Source organism: Lactuca saligna, chromosome 8, assembly GCF_052625555.1.
Source record: "Lactuca saligna cultivar CGN05327 chromosome 8, ASM5262555v1, whole genome shotgun sequence".
NCBI lineage: Eukaryota > Viridiplantae > Streptophyta > Magnoliopsida > Asterales > Asteraceae > Lactuca > Lactuca saligna.
Window position 1 is genome coordinate 92,831,457 of NC_136424.1, and position 16,230 is coordinate 92,847,686.

Below are 16,230 nucleotides of genomic sequence, written 5' to 3' on the forward strand. Positions count from 1 at the left end.
TATCCTCCATCTCCACAACAAATTGAAATGGAGAGCATGTCCTTGGAAGACATTGTAAAAAGCATTGCCACTACTACTCAATTCTTCCAGGAAGCAACCAAAGCTAGCCTCAAAAGCTTAAAGCAAAAAAATTGCACAACTTACTCAATATGTGAGTATAATGGAAACTCAAGGCGAATTTTTTTGATTGGGTGTCTAAGCTCATAACTATAATTGGTATATACTTGAATTGATAGTAGCATAGTTTTTTTGGCTTTCCCTCAAACCTAGCAATTATATATGATGGCTTTTAGAGAGAGAGATATTGATTTATTAATTTATTGTATGGTTCATAAATTAATTATAAATCAAAATAAATAATTTGTTAATGTATTGTGATAATAATATATTAACTGGAAATAGTATTATTTAATTAATCATTAATCAGAAATTAATTGGAATTAAATTTGGGATTAATTGGATTAATTAAAAGTACAGAGTACGTTTGATTATGTATTGGAAGTGGAAGGAAGGAGCCCATTGACCTTATTGGATGAGGTGGATGAAAAGCACTTGGTAAAGCCCAAGGAATTTTATCCAACCCCTTGAAAGAGAGGAATAGACTGCTAGGTCACCAAGCAAAGGGATTAGGGTTTCCTCCTTAAACCCTACCTTTGGCACCAAGTTACCTTAGCATTAGAATTCCAGCCATGACATTCCTTTAGTGGCTTAACGCCTAAATTTCTACCTCTCTTATCTCTCTCTTCAAGCTCCTTGGTCGCTAGGTTTGGGTGTGAACCATTAGATGCGCGACACTTGTGGTGCTTGCTTGCAAGAGTCTTTCAAGGAGGAATTCAATATTGTTTGCTATAACAATCTTTAAGGTAAGTTTATTATTATTATGAATTAGTTTTTCATAGGAAAGTTTCGTTGGTTGATGATTCATAGTATGTTGCCTCTATGTGAAAGACAAAGATCCTATTAGGTTGCACGTGCCATAATCATTTGAATTATTTAAATGTTCTCCGCTTAGTGCATTCTAGTTGTAACCCTAATAACCCATCGGTGGTATAAAATCCTAGGGCTTTCCTTCATGTATTTTCACATTGGAGAATCGATTAAAAGAAACCTGTTTTTCGGTTTGTCGTAGCTCACAACGTGAGCTCAATGCAGATTCAAAAATCTGGATATTTTCTGCCTTATCTACTTTTTTTTATGATTACTTGCTATACTTATCCTCCAAATCTAATTTTGGTGTATCTATGAAGATAAAATAAAAGCCTTGAATTTAGGAGCTAATTATTTGACTTGATTAATTGTTTTTTGATTAATATGATTGATTTTTTTTTAAATGTTTAAATAATAAATCCAGATATTAATTGAACTTAATAATTAATGTCAACTACTATTTGGTGTTTTGAAAAGTTTAAAATCCCTATAGATCTTGTTATTAATTTAATTAAACAATTAATTAAAAGACAATTAATAAATCCATTAAAATGGTTTAAATTTAATTAAATTAAAAGTTTAATTTATTAAAAGATTAAACTCTTGCTATTTTAAGATACCTTAAAATACACCTTATAGTATGTATATATAATTAAAGTTTTAATATATATTATATGTATAAGAATAGTCAGTCAAATCGCTAGTATGTCTCATTTATGAAATCATGCTATAAAGAAGGTATAAGGAAGTGGCCTATAAAATGACCGTTGAATGGGTGTCCACTCTCACCCACTGCTCTCCTGTTTGGTAGAGGATCATTAGCTGAACGGATTTGATAGGACATAACCTCATAAAAAGTATAATGACATAATGTAACTAAACTATTTTCTAAAATCCCACTCTTAGTTACTTTAGGAATATGTGAATTTGTATGCTAATCCATGAAATTGCACATTACACTTTATGAATCGTTAGTGGAGCATGTATGGTTAATCGGCATACTAATGGGGGACTAATAAGGAGTGGTAATGCGTGACTCGAAAATTATCCTTGATTAATGGAGCACATGTAGTTAATCGGCACATTAAAACTAGATGATAAATGACATCGAGAGTATCAAGATAATTTGCAAGGTTATTCATATCTAGTTTGTGATCCTCATCATACCAGTCACAAAAGTGAGAGCATAATCGAGATTAAACATGCCATTAATTAGATTCAATGAATCTCAAAAGATCTAGGATTCTCATAAGATTGAAACTGGTAAAAGCCTTACCTACCTAAAATAGATTTGAATTTGATTACGACATCCCTTTTCAAAGTTCGAATTAAAAATATGGATCCTAGCCCTAATTAAAATTTATGGGTTAATAATTAAGGATTAAAACCAACTAACTTGAATTCTGTTTTCTCCCTTTATAGATGTCAAGTCAAGATAACAATGGTCTTCCTCGTTCTTTTGGAAATATTTTTCCTCTATCTTCTGAAGATGATCTTCCATATATTGATCCAGGTGAAAGTATGTTCCCTTCTTTGAGAAATGGTGGAAATGGATATCATGCTTCTCAACTGTTCCTCCTCGTCCTCCTCTTGTGAATCTCCCCACATCACGATTCCCTCGAGTCGAAAGATACAAAATTACTCAAGCCCTATTTTCATGTAAACATGAGGATGGAAATTATATGTGTATGCATGTTCTGAGAATGAAATCGTACATTGAAAATTGGATAAATTAGGTGTCGTTTTCCCAAGGGATTAGGTCATTGATTTGGTTCTACATTCGCTTCCTAAGTTATATAGTCAGTTCATTGAGAACTTTTATATGAGCGCCCTCGACATGACCCTAATTCATCTGACACATGTGTTGATTGTTGCTAATACAGAAATGCTTAAGAACATAAGTACAACAAAAGTGTTTGAAGGATCTAATTCCACATTTTCCATGGACATTGATAATGGTGGTCCAGAAAAGATTTCTCTTCCCAATGGAAAGTGATCAGCCAAGGTCAAATTGTTTGATCGTATGGTAAAGAGAAAGGCTAGTTCTGAGATAGTTCCATGTGTTAACCCTAAAGAGTACATACGTTTCTATTGCCAGTCGAAGGGACATTCATTGCGAAGCTGCCCAGATTACCTGAAAGATCTTAAAGATGGTAAAGTCAAGTCATGTGACTCTACTTCAGGTACATCTAATGGTGGGGGCATCCTATTGGCGTATCATGAACCACTAGCGGCTATTTGCTATTGGTGCATTGTTGGATTAGGTTTATAAGCCCATAACTATAATTGGTATGTACTTGACCCAATAGTAGCAAGGTCCATTTCGGGTTGCCTTCACCAGAAAATTTTGATATATGGATATTTGAGATACAGCTTATTTATGATTTATTAATATATTATAAGTATAATATATTAATTGAGAAATCATATTATTTAATTAGTATTGATCAAGAATTAATTTGGAATAATAAGTTTAGTGATCAAAAGAGATTGATTAAATAAACAGGGACTGATTATGTCAATTAGTGAAACATATGACCTGGGCTAATGATCCAGGATTGGTTTATGTTGGACTAAGCTTATGTGAAAGTCCATTAAGTGATAATCCAAATCATATTATTGGATCATAAGCTTAAGTGTAAGAATTAGGGTTAACAAATGACTCTTGGAATTCTACACAATAAATATGTACCCTAAGCCCTAAAATTGGACGACCTAGCATTTGAAGAAGAGTATAGCCAATTTGTGTCTCCTAAACCTCTCTCATGTCCATCTAGTTGTTTATTGGTGTTTGTTACTTGTTTGAGGCGTCACACTTGAGGTGCTAAGCTATCTTAAGGCCAAGTTTTGCAAGCTACTACACAAGGTAATCTTCCAATTAGTTTTTATGATTCATATATCACCTTTTCATGCTAGTTAGGCTTTATGCTTTGAAAAATGAATATTGCATTTAAAATTAGAGAAAACTTAGATCTAAAGCATTAGGGTTGTATGTGAACCATACGAATGTTATAGTACATAAAACCCAATAGTGGTATCATAGCGTATGGTGTTTTTTATTATATTGATGCAATTGTGTGATTTTCAAAGCTAAAAAATTAACATTTCTGGCCACTGACTGTTGGACTCGTCGAGTCCCATAAGGTAACTCGACGATTTGGATCATGTGATGATGAACTCGACGAGTCCAATGCCTAGCTCGACGAGTTGGATCATCTGTTGGTAGAATTTTTGAGTTTTTGGCATGTTTTGGATTAGGATCATTACCAAAAATTGTCTTGGTTCATAAACTTCGTTTTTAATGATATGACAATGATTATCCCCATCCAATAACATGATGATTGTCAAATTTTAAGATAATTACTTGATTTTGTGAAAAACTAATTATTTGTAAAATTTGAAGTTATATGAATAATATCAGGTCAATTGGTAAATGATAAATTATATGATAATGTTATTTTTTAAATTGATCTAAATGTTTCTTGAAGAGTTTCATAACTTGTCCTCAAGTTATAAAATATAAAAAGTGTCATTCATGAAACATTAACTATTTTTTTATGTTATAGAATTCCAAAAGTCTTGAAGAGTTTCATAACTTGTCCTCAAGGTATGGAACTTCTGAAGTCTCATTTAAGCAACATATATTCTAAAACTCAAGAGGTTTTGAAGAGTTTCAAAACTTGTCATCAAGTTTTGGAATTTGAAAAGTCTCACTTATGAAACTTTAATTCCAAACCCTAGAATTTTAAAAGTTTAAAATTTAACCATGTATTGTTATAATATTAAAGTTTAATACTTACATATGTATAAGACAAGTCATTCTTACCATTAGTATGCCTCATTCACGAAGCTGGTCAATAAGGGGGTATAAGGAAATTGCCTATAAAAATGACGATTAAATGGGTGTCCACTCTCACCCACTGCTTCCTTGACTGGTGGAGGGTCATTAGCCGAATGGGGAGGATATGACATTAATCCTCATTAATAAGTATAATGATATTACAAAGTAACTAAACTTTTATATTCCCAAATCTTAGTTACTTTAGGAAAAATGTGAATATGGTGCTACTCCATGGAAATTGCACTTCTCACCTTGCTAAGTCGTTAGTGGAGCATGTGCGTTTAACCGGCACACTAATTTGGGACTGGCAAGAGTAGTGAAGGGTAGCTTGATGTTAATCATGGATCAATGGAACTTGTGTGGTTAACTAGCACATTGATCAAAGAATATGTTCTCGATAAAGAGCTACAGGAGATTGATGAAAACATTGTTACTCTCGAACAGATTGTTGAGTATAAGACTCATGAGAGAGACGGGACAAAAGCGTCGTGTGTCATAATTGGTACCATGACTGCTGAACTTCAAAAGTATTATGAGGACTTTTGGCCATATGAAATGCACCAAGATTTGATGGAAAGGTACCATTAAAGTGCCCGGCAAGAAAGGTATGAAATCATAGCCTCCATGATCACAACCAATATGAAGGATGGAGAGTCCATCACGACCCACTTGCAAAAGATGCAAAGGTTTGTGGACCGCTTGCTAAAGTTTAATGTCAACTTCGATGAAGAGTTGGCCATTAATATTATCCTACACTCATTGCCTCCCTTTTATGATCAGTTTCGTATGACCTATCATATAAACATGGAGGAGGTCACTCTTAGCAAGATTCAAGATCTTTTAAGAATTGTTGAGAGTAGTTTGAAAGGAATATCTGTTATACCTACTCTTACTACTACTGCCCCTGTCTTTGAAATTGGACATGGGAAGGGAAAGAAGAGGAAGACTCCTTCTAAGAGCCACAAGTAAAAGTCCCATGATGGATCCTCTTCTACTGGGACCAAAGTTGGTTCTACTAAACCCTCTTCTAATCCAAAGGAAGCAGAATGCTTCCATTTGTCATGAAAAAAGGGCACTGGAAATGAAGTTGCCTCAAATATTAGAAGGACATAAAGGATGGGAAGATCAATCCCACCTTTGCATGTATTTATACTATTCTATCTAATAACTCATCACATGATAATTCTTGGGTCCTTGATACAGGATGTGGTTTTCACATTTGTTCTTATTTGCAGGGTCTAAAAAGAAGTAGGGATGTGGAGCATCGGAAGATGAACTTGATCATGGGGAATAGGAAAAATTTGCATGTCACCAAGATTGGAGTTTATTCTTTATTTCTTAGTAGTGGGTTAAATTTAGAGTTGAATAATTGTTGTCACTCATCTAATATGGTGAGAAATATTATTTCCTTTCATGGTTTGTGTGAACAAGGTTTTACTTTTTCATTTAATAATGAGATTGGTAGTATTAATGCTTATTATAATGGTAAATTTAATTTTGAAGCATTGCCTTGTAATGGTATATATAAAACTGTGATAATTGTAGATAACTTAGGAAATAATGTGTTGCATATCGATTCGACCAATGGTTTGGATAAAAACTGCTTATGGCCTTGTCATCTTGGACATGTCAACAAGAAGCGCAATGCCCAACTCCAAAAGGATGGAGTGTTGGAATCATTTGACTTAAATTCGGATGAAACATGTGAATATTGTTTACTTGGAAAGATGACCAAGTCACCATTCATTAGTTCTTGTGCAAGGGGTGAGGGTTTGTTGGATCTCATACACATCGATGTGTGTGTTCAGATCTTCCACAAGGGATGCTAATCGCTTATCTATGGCTTTTACTGATGATTATAGTAGATATGAGTATGTCTACTTAATCAAGCATAAGTCATAAACCTTTGAAAAGTTCAAAGAGTTTTAACAAGAAGTGGAGAATAAATTGGGCAGGAAGATAAATATGTTCCGATTTCGATCGAGGTGGTGATTATCTTAGTATCGAGTTCCATGACTATCTTAAGCAATGTGAAATTGTTTCACAATCGACACCACCTAGGACACCACAGCTTAATAGTGTGGTTGAGAGGCACAAACGAACCTTATTGGACATGGTTCATTCCATGATGAGTCGAGCTTCGTTACCTATCTCATTCTGGGGGTATGCCATAGAGACTACCGCCAATATCCTTAATCTAGTCCCAACTAAAAAAGTTGCCAAAACACCTCACAAGATGTGGATATGGAAGGTTCCCTCGTTAGAACATTTCAAGGTTTGGGGTTGTGAGGCTGTCATCAGACAAAAGAATCACAACAAGCTCTAACCTCGTAGTGAGTGATGTATTTTCATCGGCTACCCACATAATTCCTTTGGATATCTCTTTTATAGAACGAGTGAAAATGTTGTCTTCGTTGCGAGGAGAGGGGATTTCCGTGGAAGAGAACTCATATTCCAAGAGGATAGTGGGATGAAAATTGACCTTGAAGAGCTTCAAGAGTTAAGTGATGAAGGAACCTCAAACACTAGCACTCAACCCAAGGAGGAAACTCCAGTTGAACCTATTGACAAGTCCGTACGTCTGAGACGTTCCAGTAGAGTTAGAATGGCACCTGAGTTTTATGGTTTCCATATTACTATTGAAGGTGATACATTTATCAGTGATAGTACACTGATAAATTTGGATGAACCTAAAAACTACAAGGAAGTCATGGCAGGCCCGTGTCTGCTAAATGGAAAGAGGCGATGTACAACGAGATTCAGTCCATGTATGACAATCAAAACTGGAACTTAGTTAACAATGTACTAGGTCGTAAGATGGTCAGGTGCAAATGGATCTTCAAGAAAAAGACTGACATGGATAGGAATGTACACCCTTATAAGGCGCGATTGGTCGCAAAGGGCTTTACTCAAACTCCTAGAGTTGACTATGATGAGACCTTCTCACCAGTAGAGAAGATTAAATCTATATGGGTTATGCTAGCCATAGCTGCATTTCATGATTATAAAAATATGGCAAACGGATGTCAAAAATGCTTTCCTTAATGGAAATTTGGCTGAAGAAATTCACATGAATCAGCCAGAGGGTTTTGACAATGCAAAGTACCCTAATAGGGTGTGTAAGCTTGAGAAATCCATTTATGGATTACAGCAAGCATCTCGCAAATGGAATCTTTGTTTCGATGAGAAAGTCAAAGAGTTTGGTTTTTCGAGAAGCGAGGATGAGTCCTATGTATATGTCAACGCTAGTGGGAGTATAGTTAGATTTCTTGTATTATATGTAGATGACATACTACTCATAGGAAACGACATCACAACATTGCAGGAAGTTAAGTCCTGGCTTGGGAAGTGTTTCACTATGAAGGACCTTGAAGAAGCTTCTTATATTCTGTGGATAAGGATATTGAGAAATAGGAGTAAAAGACTAATAAGACTTATTTAAAGCACCTACTCCGACAAGGTGTTGAAACATTTCATCATGGAGAAATCCAAGAAAAAAGAATTACCTACCCAAACAATACCAAACTGAGTAAGAGTCAGAGACCGAGTATCGATGTTGAGATAACAAAAATGAGTTAAATACCATATGCTTCTGCAGTTGGCTCGATCATGTATGTTATGACATGTACTCTCCCTGATGTAGCCTTTGCTTTGAGCATGGTTAGTAGATATCAAGGGAACCCTGGTAAAGCTCACTAAACTGTAGTAAAGAACATTCTTAAGTACCAGCTGAGGACTAAGGATTGGGTCCTTACCCTCAGTGGGAGTGATGACTTGAGAGTGACAAGGTATAGTAAGGCCATCTTTCAAACCGACAAAGATAATTTCCTCTCTTATTAGGGTTGGGTATTTACCTTAAATGGAGGAGCAATGACTTGGAAAAGTTCAAAACAAGAGACTGTAGTTGATTCAATGTGTGAATCAGAGTACATAGCAACAAGTGAAGCATCGAAGGAGGCAATATGGCTAAAGAACTTCATCAAAGACCTTAGAGTTGTACCACCTGTAAAGGAGCCTATGGAGATTTTCTACGACAATGAGGTTGCGGTTGCCTTAGCCAAGGAACCAAGGGATCATGGCAGATCCAAGCACATTGAAAGAAAATATCACTTCATAAGACATCTAATAGAAGAAGGATTCCTCGTAATGAAGGGGGCATGGTCAGAAAAGAACCCAACAGATCCCCTTACAAAGGGATTGTGTAGGGTTAAGCACTTGCAGCAAGCTAGGAGTATCGGGCTAAAAGACAATATTAGTTTTAATTAATTGGCATTTGATGATTAAATAAAAGGAGTTTCATTTATAAGTAAAGTTACTATCTTGTGTCAAATGTTTACTATTGTTTCATTTTTCATGTTTTGACTTCCTAAATAATGAGATTATTCGAACTATTCACAGTCGATCATACTTTGGAAGTAGGTTACGTAAGTAGACTGTCATGAATGGGTTTTTGTAAGATTGTATAAGGAGTTAGGCATTACAAAAGTTTGCTACAAACATTCATGAGTGCTCTTGAAATAAGATTTTAGTATTGCAATAAACTCACACTCACATGAATCACTTCATGGAATTTATCACGAGTGATTGTGAGATGATAATATCGTATAGTCTTCAAACCAAGATATATGAGTTGTTGACTACAAGTTGGTTATGCATTGATAGTACGAAAATGCATTAGTAACTTGATGTTATAAAACTTGTTGTTGTGTGTGATTTAACGAGTAGTTAGTATAATCATATAAGTTAAAGTTTATCTGTTCCTTTTAGTCCTTGGAGGATTGAAAACGATATCTTGGGCCCCTCGATGATTTTGTTTTGACTTATGTGTTGGGCCCGGTCAGAACTCTATTGATGTGTTCAATTAAGTTCTATGTCAAACAAATCATAAATCGGGAAACAAACTACAGGACAATAAGTATGACCATGTTCCATGTATTTCTCCACATGATATCTTGAAGAACAGAGGATTATATGATCCTTTATCTAATGGACGCATCATAGTTCGATAGGACTTTTGAGAGCTACGATTGCTAATCGGATTTTGAAGTTACATTGGAAATTATAGTTATTAGAATTATCCAAGTGGGAGACTGTTAGATTAGGTGTCTAAGCCCATACCTTTAATTGGTATGTACTTGATCCGATAGTAGCATGATCTATTTCAGGTTGCCTTCACCTGAACAATTTGAAAAATGGATATTTGAGAAAGAAGTTATTTATGATTAAATAATAAATTATAAATATAATATATTAATTGAGAAATCATATTATTTAATTAGTATTGATCAAGAATTAATTTGGAATTAATTTAGTGATCAAAAGAGACTGATTAAATAAACAGGGACTGATTATGTCAATCAGTGAAACATATGACTTGGGCTAGTGATCCATGATTGGTTTATGTTGGACTACGCTTATGTGAAAGTCTATTAAGTGATAATCTAAATCATATTATTGGATCATAAGCTTAAGTGTAAGAATTACGGTTAACACATGACTCTTGGAATTCTACACTATAAATATGTACCCTAAGCCCTAAAATCGGACGACCTTGCATTTGAAAAAGAGTATAGCCGATTTGTATATCCTAAACCTCTATCATATCCATCTAGTTGTTTATTGGTGTTTGTGACTTGTTTGAGGCATCACACTTGAGGTGCTAAGCTCCCTTAAGGCTAAGTTTTGCAAGCTACTACACAAGGTAATATTCTAACTAGTTTTTATGATTCATATATCACCTTTGCATGCTAGTTAGGCTTTATGCTTTTGAAAATGAACTTCTAACTAGTTTTTATGATTCATATATCACCTTTGCATGGTAGTTAGGCTTTATGCGTTGGAAAATGAATATTGCATGTATAATTAGAGAAAACTTAGATCCAAAGTATTAGGGTTGTATGTGCACCATAGGAATGTTATAATACATAAAACCCACCATGCATAACCAACTATTGAACCAAATAAGTTAATGAGTTTATCTAGACCGTCAAGACGTAGGGACGTCCTATTTGCGGATCATGCACCACTAACGGTTATCTGCTATTGGTGCATAACCACCCAAGAGCAGTGCTTTGAGCACTACACTTGTCACTCTGGAGAGTAGTTTGTATTGTTTTATCCAGTTATGGGCCTTGGCGTCAGAATGTAGGGGCCTAATTACGAGGTCGCAAGGGCGAGGGCGAGGGCCTAGCACTTATGCCAGGTAGCGACCGTCAGCTAGGCTATTCTTTAGATAATTGTCTCGTTATATTTGACGTATTCCTAGATGGATACGTTAACAACCGAAACCAACTTTTTGGGAAGGAGGGATAGATTATGTGTAGACTCCCCGTGTGTGTGAAATTTTTGATTTTGAAACTCTAAACGTTACTTCAGAACAGTGGCTGGGTGGGGTTAGCTGAGACCTAGAGTCAGGTCGAATGTCTACTTGTGAATCCTTTTGAGAGGATTTACTAGCTTTGGTTCTCTTTTAGGTTTGACTTTATAAGGGGATGCCTTTCACTTGGTAATCTGTTTCGCTCTACCTTTAGAGGTGGCCGGTCTATTCTATTCTAAGGTTGTTTCATCCGAGACCGGGGCAAGTTGTTTGAGGTTGAACACAACCGAGGTCTCAAGATGATGTTTGAGATGTGGTGAATTGGACGGAATAGTGATTAATATATGTTTAGGTAAACGTCTGATAGGTTTGAAAGCAGTTTGACTTGGCAACCTATATGTTTTGATAATTTTGAAAGAGCAGTATACCTACTGGATGTCACAGTTGAGTGAAATGGCTTCATGTTTCTTGGAGTATAGTTGTTGAAGAGTTAAAGCCCATAATCTCAGACTAGGAAACTCATTAGGCTTCCTATTGATTGCAAACTTCTTGAAGTCTTTCCAAAGGACTTCCGATAGGTCAATGAAAGTAACTTTTTTGATGAAGATGCTTTAAACCACGTAAAGCCAGTCCTTGCTTATAGTGTTTGTACCACCATGTTTGTTGGACAAACCCCTAAGAATGAAATGCATCATGATTGTCCAAAGACCAGGAATGGTTGATTTCTTGAACTCTTTTACTTGAATTCTCCATTGTAGCTAAATTTAGTTAGGAATGACTGAAACTCTTCAGAAGATGGTTACTGTACTTGAAAACCTTTGGGTTTTTCTGCAATTCCAATGGCTCTGAGAAATGTCGCTTTGTAAAGAGGTAAAATTCTATCGTTAGTGATCTTCACTTCAACAACATCATCTTCAGTCCTCACACATTCAAGGTCTCACTTTGATACCAATTGTAGGTTCCTATTTTCTCTATTGGATTGGTGCGGAAGGATAATATCAAGAAGATAATCGTGTGTGAACGTGAAGAACATAATATGTGAGTAAATTGATAATAGATAGATAGAGAGAAACAACATAATACATGAAAAACTCTCATGGATGGGGAGTGACCCCATCCAACCTCTCTCTAGTCTAAAGTCTACATAAGTGCACTCACACATAAAATGACCACTTACCTCCACTTTATATACTAGTGGAGGGAATATTCTCTCATACAAGGGAATATTCTAACCTAATAAATCACTCATCGTTGTAGAGCATTTTCATTCTCTAACAATATCCCCCTAAATGCTCATAAATGGTGAGGGTAAATCAGTGATAAAAGGCAGATCATCCAACAAGCAGGTTTTGGTGCTTAAGTGTCTTGGAAGAGCTGAAGTTGTCGTGATATCGGAATCTAGCATTGGAATCTCTATCATCAAAACAACATATAGAGGACCCAAATTTGAATAAAATATGAAATCCCAATCTTCAAAACCGACCAGTCCCCAAAAACGGATCATGTTTACAGTTTCCCCCTCAATTGTTTAATCGATGAGCACAATGTCGAATCACACAATGTCTTCAATATTCCGAACTCTAGTGACAATGCACCAAATAAGCTCGGAAGAATGACCTGGTGAAAACGTGAAGCATCCCAAAGTAAAGTCTGAATAATAAATAATGTGAATCCGAAGAAGGGTCTAGCAATGCCGAAAATTTGATTGGAAGATCAAAAATCAGTGTCACATAGCATCGTTAAAAGAATCATCATCTTCAAAATATCGCAAGTCCAAAATTGAATAATAAAATATGATATGGACGCAAACACAAATGAGACATCCAAAAGATTCATGTAAAAAAATAGAATAAATAATAACAAATAAATCAGAATCTGAAACTAAAGTCTTGCCCAAGATTTCCACTGAGGATTTGTCAACTCATAAAGTGAAAATCAGAATTCAATCAACACGAATACTACCATATAGATAATAGGCCAAGACCAAATAGATACCTCAATTACTAACTGGTCTCCTTTCCTAGATGTCTTAAAGAATCTAAACTATAAAAGTCACAATGAATGCTCTGATGCTCACGATTCTTCCCCTATTTTTGATTGACCATGCAATAAAGATAAAAAAATAATCATGAAACTGAGAAAGAGAATATGTCAGATATGATGGAGCATCACAAGCTCCCCCTTAATGTGAGCATCTATCCGTGAGAACGAGTATATAATTTTATGGTCATGGGTAGACTTAGTGTTGTATTGCTGAGCTGAACAAACATTGTAGAATATATATGATAAAATCCCGTTGCTGAATAACCATAATGCTGAACCGAAGTGATGCTGATAACCGAAATGCAAACCTGAAATCCTATAGCACAACCAGTGACTCATCAATCAAGGTTGAAGTGAACTGGTCTAAACCTCTAATCGGTCCGAGTGATGGTCCGAGACTATATGTAACTAGTCCGAAGGAAGTAAAAGTGCAAACATTGGAAAAGATCTAAACCTTCGAAAATGTTGTTGATCAGACAAGTTTCAAAATGAAAATATGTGGATCCGAATATCTGGAGCATATCAATTGGAGGATGCAAATGAAAGTTGCTCAGTAGAATGAAGAAAACACAAATAATAGTCTTTGAACCAATTCTCTTTTCACTCGTAATCAACAAGAAGAATGAAGCCTTGAATCATGGGGCTAAATTTGGTGTTAAAAATATAATTGGTTTTAACTAAATAATTGGTGTTAAAATAAAAAAAATTTAAGGAAAGAAATCGGTTAAAGAGAATGAAAGAAATAAATAAAAAATATATGTATCGGAATGGATTAGTTTGGAAAAATGAGTCCAAGATTGAGGATCCGAGATGGGTTGACTCCCAGATAAATGGGTCGGTCAGTTTGCACTATGATTCCAAAGTGGATCCACAAATGAAGTAAATTGGATCCTGTGGATCCAACGTTGAGTCCAAGATCATGGTAATTCGGATCTGGACACAAGTTTGAACAAAAAAACTAGATCCAGCTAGAAAGTGTATATTGGGTCTGAGGTAGATGATTCAGATGAATCAAGTTGGATCCAAGTGAAGTAAAATGAACCATGTGTATCCAAGGTTGAGTTCGAGATTAAAGTCTTGGAGTGGGTAGAAAATGGGTTCAAAATGGATTCACATGAAAAAGGTTTGGTCTCAGAAGGTGTACATAAAGCTAACAAAAGTAGTTAATTGGTAGGTGATTTGTTTGAAGGCATGCATGATATAGGAACAGATGGCATAGTATGTCGGTGCAGGAGCAACAAGACAACAAATTGGGTTTGAATTCAATAGATGAAAGTTGGCATGATGCAACGTGTCACAAAGGTAGTGGGGTCATGAAGTACAATCGCCTACAAGTGAAGTAAAATATTTTCTGTCTCCTACTTATTACGCACACTACATCAACAAATGCAATTTGAAATCCACACAATTTCATTTGATCGTACATCAGTCTTATATCTCGGTATATACATACATGCACTCGAAGCTTAAGTAACTTATACCAACAACATAAAATCACTTGTACTGTCCGAAGATGCATACCCAAAAATACAAAAATCAATTTCGTTCGAGCTCCATATCTCTTTTCGATCTTTTATCCCACAATCATATTTTTATCTTTTTCAAAATAGTTTTTTGCATGGGATAAAAAGATCAAACACACATTTTTAACAATGAAATTTCATCTTCTTCTACATAAAATAAATTTCTTCATAAACCCAGATTTAACAGCAACAAAATGTATGAACAATAACAACATATCTCTTATTTTTGAAGCAACATCACCAACAAAAACAGTAAAATAGTCACAGAGATTTTCAGTTGCGAAGGCTGAAAAATTCTTCAAGAATGAAAATAATTATTAAGATAGTAAAACAATCGGGATCGTTCCCTTGAAATAATCGCCTAGATCTTCAAGGTCTCGCTCTGATACCAACTGTAGGTTCCCATTTTCTCGATCGGATTGGTGTAGAAAGATAATATCAAGAAGATAATCGTGTATGAACATGAAGAACATAATATGTGAGTAAACTAATAATGGATAGAAAAAGAGAAACAACATAATACATGAACAACTCTCATGGATCGGGAGAGACCCCGTCGAAACTCTCTCTAGTCTAAAGTCTACATAAGTGCACTCATACATAAAATGGCCACTCACCTCCACTTTATATACTAGTGGAGGGCATATGCTCTCATACAAGGGAATATTCTAACCTAATAAATCACTCATAATTGTAGATCATTTTCATGCTCGAAAAATTGTAGTATCATACTTTGTTCAATCAAGTTTAAGGACATATTATAGCATCATACTTTGTTGAATCATGTTTATGTACATATTATTGCATCATACTTTATTGAAGCACACACACATACACACACAAACACACACACACACACACACACACACACATATATATATATATATATATATATTATACCATCATACTTTGTTGAATACCTACACATAATGTATATTTGGTATGTTTTGGTCCATTTGAACTCATCTCCACTCATGTTAGACATAAGTTAAGCAATTGGTTATAACTTGACAATATGTATTTAATAACTAAAATTCCTACACATTTGATACTATTTGTATAATTTTGGACCTTACAAACCACACAATCCAACCAAATATACCTATATAATAAACACTTGTTATACAATTGAAAATTGGTTAGCATTGGACCTTTTACATACCACATTACTATATACACACAATTCTACATTACTTCATACATACAATAGTAACCACAATCTTCATCCTTACACCTTACATACTTACCCCCTCAACAAGAACAACTAATAACCTTTTGTATACTCAATCCTTCAATAAGAAACATATCACAATCCCTACAATGACGATGAAACATACAAGCAACTGAATCACATCCTTAACAAGAAACAACATATTATAGTACTCATTTTTAAAAAATAGGTTTGGGCTTCCATTATCACCATAAGCAGTAGGATCAGAGCTAGGTTTTTTTCTACTTTTCCTTCACCTCATTAAAAACTTGCTTGTACTTGGAAGTAGGTTCATCATCATACCATTCAAATTAACTATAGTCTTCATCCTAATATGGAAAGTATCTGCACCAAAAATACCTTCTACTTG